The following is a 15,190-nucleotide window of genomic DNA, read 5'->3' on the forward strand; positions in this document are numbered from 1 at the left end:
GTGCCCCGGTCCCCTCGGCCGCGTGCTGAGGGCCGTGATGGCTCCAAAAAACCCCTTCAAGCTATGCCCAAAATGCTCCACCAAGATCCCCCATACAGATCAGCATTAGCTCTGCCTACTCTGTTTGGGCGAAGGGCATAAAGTCTCTTAAGTGCTCAATCTGCCAAGGCTTTTCAACCCGAGCCCAGAATGCGAGAGCTTAACCCCTAAATGCGGAATTATGGAAAAGGGCCCTGACGGCTCCCTCTCCGTCGGCCGGTTCCAGGACTCCCGGTGACACCCGTTCCGTCCGCTCGGAACCAACCCCCGGATCCGGCTCGGAGCCGAGATCTTCGGACCCGACCTCTCAGTAGGATCTGACCCATGCTCCGAGGAAACAAACACAAGACCAAGCACAAGGAGAAGATTGCGGGATCCGGCTCCTCCACCAAGACAGTCACCTCGACTAAGAAATCCCGGGACCCAACACTTTCCCGTCCATTGCCTCTGCAAGTCCCAAGAATGCCCTCCTTCCACTCAGGCTCCCCACTTCAGTGCTTCTCGGACATCGAATTGGGGGCATTTGAAGACCCGCTCTTACTGTCGAATCCGACCCTTTCGTATCCGACCCCAACGGATCCGAACCTCCCGGCCCCGGCCCTCTCGGATCCGAGGAAGACTCCACAGCCATCCACCTCCTCAGCACAGCCAATCATCTCGCCTGAGCTGGTTAAGGATTGGAGAGAGTTCTGCAGGTTCTGCAGAACTCAGCATACAAGGAAGACCCGTGGTCCTACAGACCCCACAACTTCCCTCACCTTTCACCCCCCTAACTCAACGGAGCCCTAGAGCCAACTCTGAACACGATGAACCAGAGACTAGGGAATCTTCTGGGACTTCCGAAGACACCTCTGAGCCATCCCCAGATGAACTGGTCGGGGACTTGGAATCAATATCTCCATCTGAAGATCTAAAATTAAGAACCGAACAAATGATCAGGATGGCTGAGACCCTCAACATCAATATCTCTACCTTAGACAATAAACCTAAGAATAAAACCCTTAGTCGCCTTTACCCTGACTAACTGGGCATTGCTGCCTTTCCTGTCTTAGAAGGCCTGACTGACATCTCTAAATCTGTCTGGAAAAAACCAGCTTCTATTCCACCATCATCCAAAAAGATTGAAAATCTTTATAGAGTGAAGCCTGAGTCAGCAGAATTTCTACTGGTGCATCCACCCCCATCTTCTATTGTCACGGGAGAAATGCAAACCAAAATGAGACAGGGCCAACTCTACCCCTGCAGATAAAGAAAGCAGACGTCTGGACCAACTGGGTAGGAGAATTTACACCTCTGCCGCCCTGAACTTTAGAATTGCCAACTACCAGACAATTATGGGTGGATATCAACTATTCCTCTGGGAAAAGTCGGGTCCCCATATTGACTTGCTACCTGATGAATCAAGATCAGCCTTGAAGCTCCTGCAATCGGAAGCCACCCGTCTCTCCAAACAAGAGATCAATGCAGGGAAGCATTCAGCTGAAATCGCAGCCAGAACCATGGCAGCTGCCATAACCTTAAGACGTCATGCCTGGCTTTGCACCACAGCATTACCTTTAGACACCAGATCTCAAGTAGAGGACCTCCCTTTTGAAGGTGACCTTTTATTTGCGGCCAGCACCAGAGAATTTCTGACTAATATAAAAAAAGACCCCAGACAGCTAAATCCTTAGGAGTCACCCCTTCCTTTCAACAGCACCGAGACAGGTTCCATCAGCGCCAACAGAGCTTCAGCTCCCAGTTCCAGAGACCCAACCGTTACCAAAGATACCAGCCATATCCTCCTCAAGGAAGGTTCTATCAACATGGCCAGCAAAACCAGCATAAACCTCCCTTCAAGCAGAGACCCACCTCTGGTTCTCAGCAAAAGGAGCAGAGGCAACAGGGTCAAAAGTTCTGACCATCAACCCCCGCTAGCCAGGGGAACCTACCCTTCTTAGATAGGCTAGCAGTTTGCAGAGGCTTAGAACCTCATCTGTTCGGACTCTTGGGTCCTGAATGTTATCAGACAAGGTTACCGCCTTGAGTTTAAGTTTGTTCCAGTTTGTTCTCCTGCTTGTCTCGCAAAAGACAACCCATTCCCTGACTTTGCCCCTCAGTTGGAGGAGCTCCTCCTAAAGGGCGCTGTTCAAAGAGCTTCACCCCACTGCTCTGGGTTTTTCTCCAGAATCTTTATGGTGGACAAAAAAGATGGTGGTTCCAGACCCATCATTGACCTTCGAATCCTTAATAAAAGTTTAAGAGTTTCTAAGATCCGGATGGTCTCTCTGACTTTTGTTATGGAACTAATCTCTCAGAACACATGGTTCGCTGTGTTAGACCTTAAAGATGCATACTTCCACGTGTCTATACACCCTGACCATAGAAAGTTCTTAATGTTCAGGTATGGGCCTGAGATCTACCACTATACGGTCCTTCCTTTCGGCCTTGCTACAGCCCCTAGGGTATTCACAAAGTGCATGGCTGTGGTCATGTCCCACCTCAAGGACCAGGGATGCTGCATATACCCCTACCTCGATGATTGGCTTCTCACTGCAACCAATCCTGAATTACTTTCAGACCATCTGAAGCTAGTACTCTCGACCTGCGACAAGCTGGGTCTAATGGTCAACTTAAAAGAAATCCAAGCTGATCCCTTCCACTAAGGCTCAGTTCATAGGTGCTGTACTAGACTCTTCCAGTGGGAGGGCTTTCCTTCCCCAGGATAGGGTGGTGACTATTCAACGTATGATTCAACATTTTATGCGTTGCAGACACCAACCAATAGTCTCCATTCAGAGGCTCCTCGGCCTGATGGCCTCCACCACAGCCGTTACCTTTTTCGCTAGATTGCGCATGAGGGACCTACAGAACTGGTTTATTAGAGCTTATGACGTAAAGCATCATTCTAGAATGCATAGACTATCTATTCCAAGAGCTGTCCTCAGATCCCTCCAATGGTGGCTTTCGGGCCTGTTGTTGCAGGCAGGATTGCCTGACCCCTGCTGGGGAGAATGTGTTAATACAGCAGCCTATCTCTACAATAGGTCAATTTCTAGTACCATTAGCATGACTCCATATGAAAGATGGAATGGCAGAAAGCCTAGTCTAAAACATTTGAAAGCTTTTGGAAGTCATGTATATGCTTACATTCCGAAAGAGAAAAGGGGAAAGCTAAGTCCTACAACTGAACTTGGAATCTTAGTAGGATACTTCCCGAAAGGATATCGTGTAATGAACCCAAAGACATTCAAAGTTCAAGCATTGAATGCAGTGTACATAGAAGAGAGAGATGTCATAAATGGAAAGCAAAGCAACTACTCATCTAACCCAGAGGTTTGTGAAGAGGAACAAAAGGGGATTCCGTTTTCAGCATGGGAATTCATACCACCTGATTCCACAATCAAGAGACTGCAGGAACAAAAGGGGATGATCCCGGTGCTGATGGAACTGCCCCACCCTCTCCAATCCAAAGAAGATCTACAAGGACCACAAAAGGAATACCAGCGCCTAAACTGAATCTCTATGCGGAAGTGAAAAGTCAAATGGAGCCCTCAAGTTGGGAACTAGCAGCTCTGCGCATAGACAGACCTTTTCTCAAGATTTATAATGAGAAAGTGGTCCTTCACCCCAGTATTAAGTTTAAGCCCAAGGTGATATCTACCTTTCAGTTGACGCAAGACTTGGTCTTACCTGTGTTTTTTCCCAATCCTTCCTCTCAGGCAGAAAAGACACTACACACCCTTGATTTAAGGCGTGCCATTCTTTATTACATTGAGCGAACCAAACACTTTAGAAAGTCTAATTCACTTTTTGTGTGTTATCAGGGACCCAAAAAGGGGAAGCCCGCATCTGCTCAGTCTATAGCAAGATGGGTAGTCTCAGCGATTAGGCTGGCGTACAAACAAGCAAGGGTTCCTTGCCCGTTAGGGATTAGGGCCCACTCCACTAGGGCACAGGGTTCTTCTGCTGCTCTCCACAGAAGGGTTCCGATCGGCGACATCTGTAGAGCAGCGACGTGGTCTTCTGAAGATACCTTCGTGAGACACTACGCTCTGGACCTGCAAGCCAGAAATGATGCAGCAGTGGACAGTGCGGTTCTTCAGACGCTGTTTTCCTAGTCGACCCCACCTCCTGTTGGGTAAGCTTGTTAAAATCCCACATGTGGGGCTGCACCGAAGACAGAAGATGAAAACAGAGTTGCACTTACCTGTAACTGCTGTTCATTGATGTCTTCGGTGCAGACACACATCCCTCCCTTCCGACCCCGCTGTCGACCTAGTAAAGAGAAGTAATATTATTAAGGCAGGTTCATAATTATTAATGTACTGATCTGGTACTTACCTGCTATTGTCCTGGTCGGCGGCGGAGAAGGAACTGAGGAGGGAAGGGGATGCCCCGCCCAGGAGCATGCGGGCTGTTCGGTGCTAGGGCCGGGCCCGCCTGCGGTGGGAGGGGCATCTCCAGTTTGAGGTCTAAGGCTATTAAAGTTTCCGGCGGTAGGCCTGCGCACAGGCGCAGTCCCACATGTGTGTCTGCACCGAAGACATCAATGAACAGCAGTTACAGGTAAGTGCAACTCTGTTAACTTTGCATTGTCTCGGAAAAGGAATGGCTTGGTTTACATTTCAGCGGCAAGCTTTTTCCTTTGCTTCCATTTTCTTAATCTCCATCACAGAGTAACTCATGATGGATAGGGTCAGTTAGTCCATTAATCACTGGTGGGTAGGTTCACACACTCATGGTGGGTGGATGGAGGTTTTCTTATCTACTTTATGACCACTGATCGCGTATAACAGTTGCAAGATGCATGAGTTCAGATTCAAAGCTTTATGCACACGCCTTCTTAAATCTGGATTTTGCATGCATGTAGGGATAAAAAAAAAGAATGCATGCCAGGGTAATGAGCAGAGGTGATCTACTTTGATATTTACTATTAGCGCAAAGCCAAATCCTACACCAAGCAATTACTGTCCAAGGACAATTTTTGCTCCACCATACATTAATTTCTTATTTGCAACGGGGTCTACTGTGCCCCATTGGTTTAACACAGCAACGGTTTGTTTGGAATACACACACTGGAATACAGAGATATTTATTACACTTCCCTTTCTTCTCTCCTTTTTCACTAACTTATATTTGTATTGGAGATCACTCACCACACACTTGCCTTTTCAATAATAGTGCTCGCGCCCTAATTGTTTAACAGCAATCCTCGAAACAAACACCCTGCGTCACAGCCATTACAGGACAAGGGGACCCTGTTCCTTTCGTTTTGCTAATTAGAACCCCGCCCCCGTGGTCTTCCCTACATTCGATCCCAGGACTGATACTGCACCATGACGCAACGCAGGTGGACACAAGATGAAACGCACTTTCTCCGATTCCTCGAGCCGCGCAATCTCACATTTAGGTCACTCTTGGGGCGTTCAAGGGAGTTTGCGCTTAGGGTCTGCAGGGAGTTTGCCGTCTCCCTGGAGAATTTCGGCTATGGTCGCAGGTCATCGGGACTGCCTTGCCAGGTACCGGCAGCTCTGCGACCAATTTGACTCAAACTATGGAGAGGGAGCCCCTGCTTTACAGGTGCATGGACGGAGTGCGCGAGAAGAGCATGACATGATGTACCAACATTGGAACAGGTCGGGATGCCCGCCAACCCACGAGGTTCCAGAAACAGATTTCTCAGGTACACTTTTCTTGATCGCTGGGTTATTCCCCATTTGCATTCACAGGCATATCACCGTTCAGCCATCCAGCTTCCCCCTTTCCAACCCTGCCCAGTTTTACGCGCCAATCTCCACCTACTGTTGGGTGTGGTCCCTAATTTTAGCCACCGCTTTTCCATTTATTGAACTGGTGGAACTCTAGTGCCAGGCTAATTTGTTTGTTATGCACTCCACTATTTATTTTGGGGTTAGGACCTTTCTGAATACTTTGGGCGGAAATAACGCCTTTATGGCGGGTGGGTAAATTTCCCCCAAACTCATCTCGAGTTACAACAACGACATAACTTCACACTTTGAAACGCGTGACTGCTCTTTTCCCAGCACCATGTTTACACACAAAGAATCATCAGCGCAGGCACACGGTGGCATCGCGGTGTGGGAAAATGGCCGCTCGAAGGTGGAGTAGGTGTGTGTTGTGTGATGAATGTTTTCATCTTCTTTCTATATCTGTCCTTTAAAAGTGTAGGCGAGGTCTCATCCCGAGGAGGTGATTCCAGCCTGACATTTTAGCATCACCCCATTAGGAAGAGATCTCATGGTTTGGATCATTGGCGAGCCCGAGGGCAAACCAAGCACAAAACCAGAGCGACACCAGTGCAAGTCAGGGAGCCCACCCAGGCTCGATGAGGAGGTGCGCATTGACCGGTGTTCGTGCAGACTGGCCACCATAATAATTAGCTTAAGGCCAATAATAATTATGGTTTCCCTCATGTACTCGTTTGTATGTTAGTTAGAGGTAGGGTATTTGGTTGTGTTGTGGTTAAGATTAATTTGTGTTCATGCATTGCTATCATTAAAATTATGGTTGACTGTTTATGGTATATTTCTGAGCAGTCATAGTCAACGTTTCGCTTGCGTTACCGTATTTTCCGGCGTATAAGACAACTTTTTAAGCCAGGAAAATCTTCTCAAAAGTCAGGGGTCGTCTTATACGCCGGGTGTCATCTTATAGGGCAAGTGCTGAAACTTCCGAGCCGGACTGGAGAATCTGCGGTCGCCGCATATGGTGGGGGGAGCTCAAAAACGGCCGCATGCGGCGACCGTGTGAAAGCAGCAAGGGTGGCGCTGTACAAGTACGGTAGAAGAAAATCCACTCACCAGCATTCGTGGAAAGAAGTGACTTAACGCGGTCCTGATGACGAGGTGAGGGGGCGCCTCACCGGGAAGGTGTAAGTGAAGGGCGGAGCAAGCTGCAGGCATCCGGGATGCCCGGGGTATGGACAAAAGAGATAGAGCGGCGCTGTGCCCAGAAAAACACGCCTCTTTGCCATGGAACATAATAACTGCGCTGCTGCAAGACAATATGGAGTAACAGAAAGGATGGTTCGGGACCGGAAAGCAAATGAAAAAAGCATTAAAGAGTATGCCAAGGGGTAAGTGTGCATTAAGAAGAGGCAAGGCACCCCACATTGGCCAGAACTCAAAAAACATGCAGCAGACATGGTGAATGAGCATCGCCAAAACGGTTATGTAGTGACACGAAATAAAATACGTTTGTTTGCACTTCAGTGGGCAAATCTAACCTAGATTACAGCAACAGATTTAAGGCCACTGTATCCTGGTGTACTAGATTCATGGGAAGGCATAATATGGTACTGAGGCAAAAGACGAAAATTGCCCAAAAATTACCTGCAGATCTTGATAGCAAAGTAAATAGTTTCCATCGATACGTAATACAACAGCGCACTAAACATGGCTATGCATTAAGTAGTATTGGAAATATGGATGAAACTCCAATGAATTTTGATATGGTTGGAAACAAAACTGTCCATCAAAAAGGTGAAAAAACAATTTTAATTAAAACAACAGGACATGAGAAGTCCAGTTTTACAGTGGTACTAGGATGCACAGCTGATGGCGCCAAACTGAGACCAAAATCGAGTTCTAAGTCATTAGGTATTATCCCAGCTTCAGCCCCATACAGGCCTAAGTACTTTCCTGGGAAGGGGCATCAGTTCCAGAAACCCTTCAAGTATCAGGGCCAGGCTTAGTTCCATTTTCCCGCTAGGTCTCATTTCCCCGCAGCTCAGCAAGATAGGAAGTTCCAATACAAAACAAAATCCAGAAGAGGAGGTCGCTCTTCCCCTAACAGGGCTAAGAGTAAATCTGCATGACGAAATTCCAGGTTACAGTCTGGTGACAGGTTGTAATTTTTCTTGCCACGTTGGCAGCAAATTTCTTCAGATTCTTGGGTGTTGCGGATAATAAAGATGGGTTATTTCTTGGTGTTCCATTGATCTACCTCCCTGCGTGTTGCTTGTACCTAACACCTCACCGGAGCCACCTTTCTTATGGCAGGAAGTGAAAGAACTCCTACTTAAAGGGGCCATTTTGGAGGTCCCAAACATAGCACAAGAGGATTCTACTCTCGTTATTTCCTAATTTATAAGAAGGTTGGGGGTAAGAGGCCCATACTAGATCTTAGGGGTCTCAATAAATTCCTTAGGGTTTGTAAGTTCAGGATGATTTCGATAGCAGACACTCTTCCATTACTGCAACAGGACATGTGGTTTAGTATCCTTGATTTGAAAGATGCATACTTTCACATCGGTGTGCATGCCAGTTGTAGAAAGTACCTTAGATTCCAATGTGAAGGTAAATTTATTGAATTTAATGTGCTGCCATTTGGTCTGGCCACAGTACCTCGCGTATTCACTAAGTGCATGGCTCCTGTGGTGGCTTATGTCAATGAACGGGGTTGTACCATCTACCCATACCTTGATGATTGGTTGTTTGTTGCTGATTCCCCCCTTGCTCAGACCTATTGGGGACCTGCAGGCCCCAACAGGAGAACAAGAGACTAGGAAGAGGCTGGTGGGGTATGTGTGGCCCAGAACCAGCACTGTGGGAAGGGTCTGGATGGTTGTTGGGGGAGTTAGCATTCATCTGGGCCTACAATGGCCCCAGGAGCACAGGGGTGGGGGCAGGTCAATTGTTAGGAAGGGTCTTAAGGACATGGACCACAATTCGCAATAAAAACAATAATGGTTATATAACATACGGAGACAAGTGTTATGGGTGTTATCCTGCGTAACATGTGCTTAGGATCCAAAGCAAAGTTTCTTTACACTTCCAACAATATCCTTCTTGCCTCTAAACTGGAAACTTGCCTTGTTGAACTAGCACCTCCATCTATTAATTGGAAGTTTATTTGTATGGAACTAGACTGTCCTTGGAATGCTCTTTAAAAAGGATGGTCTGCATTGGTAACAGGGGATTCGAGAAATTGAGCTGAAGGTGACCCTATCCCACTGTCATCAAGTCTTTGAACTAAAACTAGTTAGTACTCCCATTGCAACAAAAAAGACATCTTGACCCAAGGGTTTTCCTTGGGCCAAGCGCTCCTCTTTGGTTTCCACCACTGTTTCATGAGTATAAGTTGGTTGACCATATCCACAAGTAAAGCAACTGTGAAAAATTGAAAATTTGGAACATGAGTTACATGGAAAAACAGGTGCTGCACTATGTTGATCAGCGAAGTGCTTACATCTACAATGGGTAGATTGAGTACCATTAAGAGGGACAAAGTGATAAGATTGGCATGGGCATCGGCTCACCTACAAGGTACATAAACAGAACGCCCTTTTGGGATTACTTCAAAGTCTGTCTTATGTTATGTTGGAAAGTCTCTGGAGCCTAATCTGAATGAGATAAAATTCTATTGCTTCAGGGGGAAAGAGGTCTGATACACTGAACTGACACTTTCCATCCTCCGGAATCAACCCTTCCCCTTCTGAAGAGTTATTCTTGAAGTTAGCTGCCCCTGTCTCTTCACTGGTTTTCTCTCTCTTGCTGAGATAAAAGTTACAGAAGCCTCCTAAGCCAAGATATTTGTTTTGAATAGCTTTGTGAATAGTTATTAAATACATTTTCTTAACCTTTAATACGTGTTTAGAAATTCCTCCACGTTCACAGACGCTGCTATTTAAGGAGGTGGAATATCCTGCATCTGTTGAGTGTCTGGGATATTACCGCGGAAGAAGGATTGGGTTATTTTTCTCCCCCCGCCCAGTTTATATCTATGAGTACAAAAACACAGTCTCTGGGCCCAGAAGTTTACAGGCCATCCCAGTTGATGATCTCCAGCTCACATATAATGTTTTGCAACTGTACTGGTAACACTTTTTTCTTATACTCTTCATATTCTTCATGCCGGGAATTAGTCTGCAAGTTTTGTCTGTCAGGAGTATAAAAATGGTTAAATGTTTGTGTTTTGTTTACATGGTCTCAGGGGATAGTGCTAGCCACTTGGCAAGTGTTGATTGGTCCGATCAACACTATTGGTCATGTGATGTTCAGGTGCATTCCGAGAAGCTGTAGTTAAAATACTGTTTTTAAGAGACTTACTTTGCTTCAATTCTTCTTTCTTGTGTTATGAGCCAAGATAGAAAATGTTAGCCACATTATTTACTGTTTCAAACCTTAGAGCCTGTTAACCACGTGTCAGCAAGAGTTTAGGATACAAGTTGTAGTTAGGAGTATGACGAATGCATGGGATTGCAGTAAGGCATACATGAGGGAGATCTTTATCATAACTAATTGCAGGAATAAAAAAGAAAAGGAAAAGATTTGGAAAATCAACTAAAATTGACAACTAGAAAAAAAAGCATCAAATACAATAAATAGAAAACTACTGGAAGAGATGGCGGTGATTAGACATGAAATCGACATAATCCAAACGGAAGAGATGCAGAAAAAATTATGATTTGCCAGAAATTTTTCACACAAGCAAATAAACCCGGCAAGTATCTTGCGTATACGATTATAAAAGAAATGCAGAAAAGAACCATAACAAGCGCCAGAGTAAATGGGTCCATAACACACAAAGAGGAAATCTTAACGTGTTTCACCAAATACTTCTAAGAGCTACACAAAAACACACACACAAAAAACTGATCAACAAGAGAATATAAGGACATCTATCCAAAGAAACCATTTAAACCAGATTTTGGAAGAAGAAGAAAATAATCTTAACCAAGAGAACACTAGAAGAGGTCCTACAAACGATTAAAAATTTGAAAATGGGGAAAGCACCAGGACCAGACGGCATGACAGCCAAATATTATAAACACTTTGCAGACGAGATAGCTCCAATACTTCAGAAAGTAATGAACGAGATACTAAATACAGAAAAAGTTCCTGACTCCTGGAAAGAAGCGTACATAACTCTCATACCAAAAGAAGGTACCATCCTCCTACAGGCCAATATCACTCCTAATTGTTGATTGTAAATTATTTACGTCAATACTAACGCAAAGACTTATGCTATTCACACATCAAATACAATGACTTTGACCCTCCAACAAGGTAATAATGGACGGGTGTGAAAATTGTTAATGCTGGAGGAAAACTGAGAAGAGTCACTTGGTATTACTGATCTATTATGGAAGTATCCAAGCACTCCTTGTGACAATGAGCAAACAAAATAAATCACAGAATTCCAATTGAGGAATACATACACATACACTTTTAACAGATAGCTACCCTGACTGTGGAACTGGAGAGGGGACCCAAATACCCAGTCTGAACCAGTTTCAGGTTGGGGAGGGGACTTGGTAGAATGCCCAGAGGCCCCCTACCAGCCTCCCCTTTATGCCCGCCGACCCACCCATGTGACCCCACCTGCCTGTGCAGGTATGTGGTGGGCCCAATGAGGGAGAAATGGCATGTTAGAATTTCCCCTGTAGACGTTTCTGCATATACAAAAGGGTTTGTCCAGCTGTTACTTATGCTGTGGTTCAAGGTATGGTTTAAAACGCTTAGCCTCCAAGTCAGTCCGGCCTGCAGAGAGGGACGGTGCAAAAGTTGGCAGAGGGATCTGATAATTTCCTGTCAGCAAAGGTGGAAGAAGCAGCCCTGTCCTTCTAGTTAGTATTTTGGACATTCTTTTTTTCTTTTCTTTGTATTACTGAGCCCTGTTTGTTAGCTGCCATTTTTAAAAGAGTGTCCCTTCTTGAATGGCACTGAAGATCCTACCTACTGCAGATGTGTTATGTTCATACCCATTGTGATTTAGTTGTAAAGTTATGTTAATATTAAACTTTTGTTACTTTGAATGTTGTTTCCCTGTTGAAGCAATTTCACATTTGTTTGCAAGCCACAAGGGTACTATCGTTTTATTGATTTTTGAACCCCCTCCCGCAACTTTCCAATAGGGATCTATGTAGCCAGGGGGTCTTGCTTGCTGTCAAATGCAGCTTGGGATCATCAGTTTCAACCGTTGTTAAGTGCTCATGGATCAGCTCTACTCAAGAAAAAAAATCTTGCACACTGCTTTCCCAGAAATATACCAAACACCCCCCCCCCCCACAGGCTTCAGAAAAACAAAGGGGGCTTTGCAGCCGAGGGAAGGAAATGATGGTTGGAACTTAGCTGTCCACAGCATCCCAGAATAAAGATACAAGACTTGGTAATGGGCTACAACAGCAATTCATTTGCACCTTCATATCCATCCCAGTGTGGATTTCTCGCAGATAGCGCCTTGCTAGGACAGTCCGCCAGGAGATGGACGACAATGTTATCACTCAAGAAGAAGACAAACACAGATGAAACGGTGCCAGATGCTCTACTTGGAGTCTCTGACTATACTGTTCACCTGCTGATCTATCTCTGCAAAGCTGAAGAAGACCTATGGAGTTTAACACTTTTGTCATGTACTTTGTTTTATTTTTTACATGTTATGTCTCTTTTTCTGTATTCTGTATAAATCAATAAAAACGTCAACCTGTAACAACAACTACCCTTTTGGCTTTGGGATCTCGTAATGATTACATTTAGCTCATGTTGCACAACGACATCTGTGCTACCTTTGAGCTCATGACGCTGTCACAAATTGGCAAACGGTCTTTAAGGTGAGTGGACGGGCAATGGGAGACTGACCACCTCCACTAACTCGAAATAGGACCCCTTCGGGAGTCTTCCTAAATAGCCAAAACCAGGGAACAACATCTCTCAATAACAGAGAATGTTTGGCCACAGTGCGGGCCATCGGTAAGCTAAAGCCTTACCTACGGGGAAGACAGTTTACACCATGTACAGACCAGACAGACCTTCTATGAGATCGTTGATGCTTTGAAGGGACATCTCCAGCATCAGAGGACAAATATGAGGGAACCAATTCCAGTTGAGAAACAAACAGCCATCAGAATGTGGTACCTCGCAAACTCTTACCACATACTGTCTGGTGAATCAGCAGTTTGGTGTTGGTGTGGCTTCAGTGGGGGAAATAGTTTTGGGCCGATTATGCATGCTTACTTTACCCTTCTTTATTCCCTGTTTCAGCCAGGATCAAAGCAACCTGGGTTGGGGAAAACTGTATGCATTGGCTTGAATGATCAGGGAATAAACCGTGTGCAAATCGGAGGCATGACTACAGGAAAGCAAACTCCCAAGTTCAAATCAAGTCCCACCCCTTTAATTGCTGGTCTGTGATTGGCTCACCTCGTTAGAGAACATTTTCTTCCCCCCAGACCCAACTGCCACATAAAAAAGCATTTTAAAAACAAAAAACAAAAAATGGAGCCATTTGAAAGGGGGGGCAAAATCCAAGCCTTATTTTAAAAAAGCCTTTCTTTCTCTCAGAAAGAACTCCCAGGAAGCAACTGAATCCCTGCCTCTTTGTGACTGGCTGTGAGAGATGCCAATCTTCGCTGCTTCCCCTGTATGGCTATCAGCAAACAGAACAGAAGAGGGGTTTGGAAAGGGGGCGGGGAAAGCTCAATGCGAGGCATGTATATGCACGCTCTTTGGATCTGGTTTCAGCTAGGAAAGACCGTTTGACTCCGGCAAGAAGAGGAATGGGAAAAGCCGAGTTCGTTTAAGGTTGCAACGGGGTTGAGCCGAAAAGGAATGTGGTAACGTGCATTTTCAAAAACTTGAACCTGGCTGAAACAGGGAAGGAGGCTAAACCTACCATGCAAAAGTGACCTTGGAGGTCTGTCTCGCCACTGAATTGGTATTGTATGCGAAGACTGTGTGTCTGGGTCCGAATATTGCCAGGATAAGCTATTATATATTATACTTAAATAATGTAAGAGTCCTCATGTATGCCCCCTGGTGGCGATGGGTCCATGGTGCAACTCAGGAGTGCCTCCCACAAAGGAGGATGTTGGGTCTGCTCTTCTAGGAGGGTGGCCTGCTTTGTACTTCCTGACAGTGCCACACTTGGCCTCAGATATAGACAGAGGTGAGCACACACACACCCAGCTGGGGTAGGAAAGCGGGCCTCCTTCTCTTGCCTTCCCACGGAGTTTACCTTCCCTCAGCCAGCTCTTGTGGCAGAATCCTCCTTGTCCTTGGCAGCTGCCCTAACTTATGGCACAGACCCCAACCCCTCGTTCCAGGTCCTGCCCCCTCTCCCCTCCCTCCGAGGTTACATCTTCCTCCCCCAGTCTCTTCGCTTGGCGTCACTCTCTCACCCTTTCCCTTGCTCTCCTCCCGCCGGTCACCACCGGCTCCAAGCTGAGATTCAGTTGCTGTGCGGGTCCCGGAGACCATGGGTTGTCCCCTCCCTTCCCACCACCTGCACTCAGGCCAGCACACCGCCCTCCTCCACCAGCCTCGTGGCTCATCCCGTCCCGAGCCTGCAGGGAAGTGTGCGAGCCACTTCCAAGCACGCAGGGTTCCCTGGGTGCCTCTTTCCCCCGCCCTGTCTCAGCTGTGGGGCCGCCTGGGCCTTCACCTCTTGCACTCGCATAAGCGAGTCCCGGCCCGGCAGCGCTCTTCTCCGACTCCAACGACCGCCTTCCTGCCCATCTGTGGGGCTGCCCAGACACACACTTCTTGCCCTTGCAGGTACGAATCCGGGCCCGACCACGCCCTCCTCCGTCTTCTCCTTGCTGGCCCGGGAGTCTGCCGCCCCCCTGCCTGGAAGTCCTGAGAGGCCACGAAGCGCGTCATGACAAATAACGTTTTGTTGTTTTGATAGTCCAATTGGGAAAATGTTAATTTGAGCTAAAAATAAGTGTTTATGCAACATAGTGCTCCTAATTCCCCCCATGTTAATGCTACAAAGTGACCCTATTCCCCCCCCCCATGGTAACGCAACAGATTTTCTCCCATATTGTTTTTGACTGAAGTGCTGAAGGTAGCCCTTGATGCTTAGATCAAATTATACATATTTAAACAGATCATGGATGGCTTTTCAAGCCTGGGTTTCCCTCAATGCATTGGTGCAGTGGATAGCTCCCACATCGTCATTCATTCACCCGGAGGGAAGATCAGAGAAAATGGCAATCGAAACTTTTCCTCTGTCCTTCTCATGGGTACAGTGGACCATACCAGACGGTTCATTGATGCTGAAGTGAGATACAGCAGGAGGAGCCATGATGCCTTCCCCTTTAGGTATTCAAACCTTTGTGGCACAATGGAGCCTTTGTGCCAGGTCATCCAACGCTGAACCCTTCAGGGCTTTACTGTGCCACCCATCATTACTGCAGATGGCTGCT

At 46.4% G+C, this 15,190-nt stretch overlaps 1 pseudogene; it reads right to left on the reverse strand.

Moving 5' to 3' along the window:
- Nucleotides 1-8,928: 8,928 nt before the first annotated feature.
- LOC130478927 (protein FAM221A-like) lies at nt 8,929-14,642 on the reverse strand (annotated as a pseudogene).
- Between the last annotated feature and the right edge of the window lie 548 nt (nt 14,643-15,190).

This window comes from Euleptes europaea, chromosome 6, assembly GCF_029931775.1.
Source record: "Euleptes europaea isolate rEulEur1 chromosome 6, rEulEur1.hap1, whole genome shotgun sequence".
In the NCBI taxonomy this organism is placed as follows: domain Eukaryota; kingdom Metazoa; phylum Chordata; class Lepidosauria; order Squamata; family Sphaerodactylidae; genus Euleptes; species Euleptes europaea.